The sequence below is a fragment of the Oncorhynchus mykiss genome, chromosome 30 (assembly GCF_057628025.1).
Source record: "Oncorhynchus mykiss isolate SJ-2025 chromosome 30, ASM5762802v1, whole genome shotgun sequence".
Classification (NCBI taxonomy): Eukaryota; Metazoa; Chordata; class Actinopteri; order Salmoniformes; family Salmonidae; genus Oncorhynchus; species Oncorhynchus mykiss.
Genome location: NC_143051.1, coordinates 28987803 through 28994158, shown reverse-complemented (window position 1 = coordinate 28994158; position 6356 = coordinate 28987803).

Sequence of the window (6356 nt, the reverse complement as noted above, 5' to 3'; positions counted from 1 at the left end):
CTATTCCATTTGCACAACAGCATGTGAAATGTATTGTCAATCAGTGTTTCTTCCTAAGTGGACAGTTTGATTTCACAGAAGTGTGATTGACTTGGAGTTACATTGTGTTTAAGTGTTCCCTTTCTTTTTGTGAGCAGTGTATATTCTTATATACTCTACAACGAGGGATTCAACTACAACATACTAGTCTTCTCCCATTTTTTGAACCATTGCCCCCACCCACAAGGTGTATAAACTACAACAATAAATAAGAATAAAATACGATAATAGCTACAAAACAAAAATGTGAAGAACATAAATCAATCAACTCTAATTAGCACATGTAGGACTGTATGCAAATGTGTGTGCATGGACTTTGCAGATGTATTTATCACATGTGCAGCACATAGTATTTATTTTACAGTCCTTCTTTGGGGGGCAGAGTTGGCATCTCCCCCTCTTGCCTGCCACCGCTGCAGCCTCAGGTGGATCAGGACAAGATTCAGCCCCCTGAACAGTTTTTCAAAGTGCTGCAGAGGCTGCTGTGCGGGGGAGGCGCTCCCTTCTTTGAATGTGTGGGGTTACAAGTGCCTTTCCCAGCTGCTCCAGGAACACCCTCCTCTTGTTCTGCTTATCAGGCATCCAGGTAGTCTTGATCTTGTTCCATATCATGAAGGCATTGTATGAGGACACATCAATGATGTTATGGAAGATGACCAGGGGCCAGCGGGCAGTCATCCTCCTGCAACTGTAAATTCCAATCACCTTATCCAGGTTGTCCATGCCTCTTTGTTGTAGTCCAGGATGATGGCTGGCTTCCTGTCCTCACAATCACTGATTTCAGCCGTTTTGTGCAGTGTGCTCAGGAAAACAACATTCTTGTTCCTCTTTGGGAGGTAAGAAACTAGAGTGGTGGTGGGGGTGAAGGCAAACTTTGATGAGAAGGCCTCTCTCCCCCTTGTTGCGAGGAGTGCAGGGGGGAGCTCAGGCTTGTTCTTTCTAACTGTGCCAACCATGGTGATCTTCCTCTTCAGGAGCTGCTGGCTGAGTTCAATCAGTAGCACACATAATCTCAATTTCTCATTGTGTGTGTGTGTGTCTTTGTGGTTTTTGTGGTGTGTAAATTATTTTATAACTGCCGGGTCAAAAATGACCCTAAGACAATCTTTGTACCCTGGTGGTGTATAGCTTTCATGGAAATGGGTCACGCAAGGAAAAGTCATCAAATTTCAAGTTGAAAAAATCATATCGTTTAGGGGTTTTTCTCTGCTGTTAAACATAGTGGCGGGTCATTTTTGACAAGGGTTAATCAGGAGTGAGTTTGGGCTACTCAACCTGTATTCAGTAGGGGTGTGGATGGTCCTGTCCTCCGTATTGTAGGTGTGTTTGTTCAAATGCTTCACAGGGAGATTTTCACGAGATGTCCTCTTCTAGAACACCATTGTTGGTTGAAGCTGTATCCACTACTGTTCCAGCCTGCTCCTCCTTACCAATGTGATCCACTAATTAAAGGTCTACTGTACGACGTCTGGACACGAATATGGAGGTCCTCAGACTGTTATACAACACACATTAATATCAAGAGCAAACAATGATACACACTTTATTCCACATATCAAGCAAGCGACCCTGTATTGCGTCAATGCATCTCAAAGAAACAGAAGTGTAGCCTACTCAGGCTATGACATTATTATGGTATCACTATTATTACAGATGCTTTCTAAGTAACTACCTGGTAAAAGCTGGGCTGTAAAATAAAGCATTACTTATAGATAGTACATACATACGTACCTACATATAAACGCACACTTATACAATAAGGCCACTTGCTTTTAGAATTTGATATACTATATATTCAGTTGTACATGATTAAAGGGGACACTCTGGGATATTTCCTGCTGTGCAATGCTTATTTAAATGAATGATATGACCATTGATTCTTGAAGAATGTAATAAGAAGAATTAAAATGCTTTGTGAGCTTAGTACAACTGCCTTACCCTGTCACAGCTCTCATGGACTCTCAGCTCTTGCACCCATTGCTCTGTGTATGCATGTACGAGTGGTTTCATTCATTCATTCACACCAAACCAGTGGTTAAATTGAGCCGGAGCTACTGTCCCTTTAATTGTACAGTGCCTTGCGAAAGTATTCGGCCCCCTTGAACTTTGCGACCTTTTGCCACATTTCAGGCTTCAAACATAAAGATATAAAACTGTATTTTTTTGTGAAGAATCAACAACAAGTGGGACACAATCATGAAGTGGAACAACATTTATTGGATATTTCAAACTTTTTTAACAAATCAAAAACTGAAAAATTGGGCGTGCAAAATTATTCAGCCCCTTTACTTTCAGCGCAGCAAACTCTCTCCAGAAGTTCAGTGAGGATCTCTGAATGATCCAATGTTGACCTAAATGACTAATGATGATAAATACAATCCACCTGTGTGTAATCAAGTCTCCGTATAAATGCACCTGCACTGTGATAGTCTCAGAGGTCCGTTAAAAGCGCAGAGAGCATCATGAAGAACAAGGAACACACCAGGCAGGTCCGAGATACTGTTGCGAAGAAGTTTAAAGCCGGATTTGGATACAAAAAGATTTCCAAAGCTTTAAACATCCCAAGGAGCACTGTGCAAGCGATAATATTGAAATGGAAGGAGTATCAGACCACTGCAAATCTACCAAGACCTGGCCGTCCCTCTAAACTTTCAGCTCATACAAGGAGAAGACTGATCAGAGATGCAGCCAAGAGGCCCATGATCACTCTGGATGAACTGCAGAGATCTACAGCTGAGGTGGGAGACTCTGTCCATAGGACAACAATCAGTCGTATATTGCACAAATCTGGCCTTTATGGAAGAGTGGCAAGAAGAAAGCCATTTCTTAAAGATATCCATAAAAAGTGTCGTTTAAAGTTTGCCACAAGCCACCTGGGAGACACACCAAACATGTGGAAGAAGGTGCTCTGGTCAGATGAAACCAAAATTGAACTTTTTGGCAACAATGCAAAACGTTATGTTTGGCGTAAAAGCAACACAGCTGAACACACCATTGCCACTGTCAAACATGGTGGTTTGGGCCTGCTTTTCTTCAGCAGGGACAGGGAAGATGGTTAAAATTGATGGGAAGATGGATGGAGCCAAATACAGGACCATTCTGGAAGAAAACCTGATGGAGTCTGCAAAAGACCTGAGACTGGGACGGAGATTTGTCTTCCAACAAGACAATGATCCAAAACATAAAGCAAAATCTACAATGGAATGGTTCAAAAATAAACATATCCAGGTGTTAGAATGGCCAAGTCAAAGTCCAGACCTGAATCCAATCGAGAATCTGTGGAAAGAACTGAAAACTGCTGTTCACAAATGCTCTCCATCCAACCTCACTGAGCTCGAGCTGTTTTGCAAGGAGGAATGGGAAAAAATGTCAGTCTCTCGATGTGCAAAACTGATAGAGACATACCCCAAGCGACTTACAGCTGTAATCGCAGCAAAAGGTGGCGCTGCAAAGTATTAACTTAAGGGGGCTGAATAATTTTGCACTTCCAATTTTTCAGTTTTTGATTTGTTAAAAAAGTTTGAAATATCCAATAAATGTCGTTCCACTTCATGATTGTGTCCCACTTGTTGTTGATTCTTCACAAAAAAATACAGTTTTATATCTTTATGTTTGAAGCCTGAAATGTGGCAAAAGGTCGCAAAGTTCAAGGGGGCCGAATACTTTCGCAAGGCACTGTATACTTTTTGGGTTGTGTAAAATGTGTATATTTATAGGTCTCTAGATCTCAAAATGTTTTCCCTGTTAAAATAAAGGTTAAATACAACTGTACACTGTATTTAGAGGTCAATTACAACTAACCCCTAAAGAAACACTGGGGATTATTGCACGCTCTTTATCACCTTAAATATGAGTGGCATCTCACGATGTACTCCAAAATAATTGCATACTCTAACTGCTGTAATATCCTGGAGGATGATGTGGTTTGGGAAACATATTTCTACTATTCTTTTCTATAACACAAAGAATGCCAAAGTATGAAATAATCTTTCAGTGCGAAACAGAGGATTACACACTATCAATAGCACAGGGCATGTGACCAAGGATCTACTTGTAGTCTGACACACAAGGCTGAAGTTATGTAAACAAACAGTGTGCATACATTATGAGCTTGTGAGGGTTACATAACCCTGTCTGCAGGAATGAACCGCAACACAAACTAAAGGATTTGCTTGCGACCCTAAAGTTCTGGGACACTGTAAAGTTAATGGAGAATAAGAGCACCTCCTCCCAGCTGCCCACTGCACTGAGGCAAGGAAACACAGTCACCACCGATAAAACTGAGAATTTTAATAAGCATTTTTCTACGGCTGGCCATGCTTTCCACCTGGCTACCCCAACCCCAGTCAACAGCCCTGCACCCCCCACAGCAACTTGCCCAACCCTCCCCCATTTCTCCTTCACCCAAATTCAGATAGCTGATGTTCTGAAAAAGCTGCAACATCTGAACCCCTACAAATCAGCCGAGCTAGATAATCTGGACCCTCTCTTTCTAAAATTATCTGCCGAAATTGTTGCTACCCCTATTACTAGCCTGTTCAACCTCTCTTTCGTATCGTCTGAGATTCCCAAAGATTGGAAAGCTGTCGCGGTCATCCGCCTCTTCAAAGGGGGAGACACTCTAGACCCAAACTGCTACAGACCTATATCTATCCTACCCTGCCATTCTAAGGCCTTCGAAAGCCAAGTTAACAAACAGATTACCGACCATTTTGAATCCCACCGTACCTTCTCCGCTATGCAATCTGGTTTCCGAGCTGGTCATGGGTGCACCTTAGCCACGCTCAAGGTCCTAAATGATATCATAACCGCCATCGATAAGAGACATTACTGTGCAGCCTTATTCATAGACCTGGCCAAGGCTTCGACTCTGTCAATCACAACATTCTTATTGGCAGACTCAACAGCCTTGGTTTCTCAAATGACTGCCTTGCCTGGTTCACCAACTACTTCTCAGACAGAGTTCAGTGTGTCAAATCGGAGGGCCTGTGTCCGGACCTCTGGCAGTCTTTATGGGGGTGCCACAAGGTTCAATCCTCGGGCCGACTCTTTTCTCTGTATACATCAATGATGTCGCTCTTGCTGCTGGTGACTCTCTGATCCACCTCTACGCAGACGACACCATTCTGTATACTTCTGGTCCTTCTTTGGACACTGTGTTAACTAACCTCCAGACGAGTGGACAACTACAAATACCTAGGTGTCTGGTTAGACTGTAAAATCTCCTTCCAGACTCACACTAAGCATCTCCATTCCAAAATTAAATCTAGAATCAGCTTCCTATTTCGCAACAAAGCATCCTTTTACTCATGCTGCCAAACATACCCTCGTAAAACTGACCATCCTACTGATCCTTGACTTCGGCAATGTCATTTACAAAATAGCCTCCAACACTCTACTCAACGAATTGGATGCAGTCTATCACAGTGCCATCCGTTTGGTCACCAAAGCCCCATATACTACCCACCATTGCAACCTGTATGCTCTCGTTGGCTGGCCCTCGCTTCATATTCGTCGCCAAACCCACTGGCACATGGTCATCTTAAAGTCTTTGCTAGGTAAAGCCCCGCCTTATGTCAGCTCACTGGTCACCATAGCAGCACCCACTCGTAGCACGAGCTCCAGCAGGTATATTTCACTATGCAACCCCAAATCCCCATACTGTTATCTATTTTATTTATTTTGCTCCTTTGCACCCCAGTATCTGTACTTGTACACTCATCTTCTGCACATCTATCACTCCAGTGTTTAATTTCTATATTGTAATTATTTCGCCACAATGGCCTATTTATTGCCTTGCCTCCATTATCCTACCTCATTTCCACACACTGTATATAGACTTTTCTATTGTTTTTTTGACTGTATGTTTATTTATTCCACGTGTAACTCTGTGTTGCTGTTTGCGCTGCAATGCTTTATATATTTATAATATATTTATTTTTTAAATACCACTGTGAATAAAAAATAACTTACATGAAGAGAATCTGCGAGTGTGGAGAAAGAGAATGCTGAAAATAAATACAGATGTCATGAATTTACAAATTTAAGGCAACTAAATGGGGAAACTGTGCAAGGAAGTGAGCACTGTCACAAGGCACTGTGTGTATGAAAATGGTCAAAACATATCTGAGGCCTGGTATGAATACAAAATGAAAGATAAATGAAACATTTGAACTTGGTGCCTACCTTTAACTAATAGCTGGGCTCTGTTTGATTAATAATGTAATAATGCACCCTTCTTTCCTCGATGTAATCGCTAATCTGACATATTAAAATAATTGTTTACCTATCCACTTACAGACCAGTGAAGGATACAC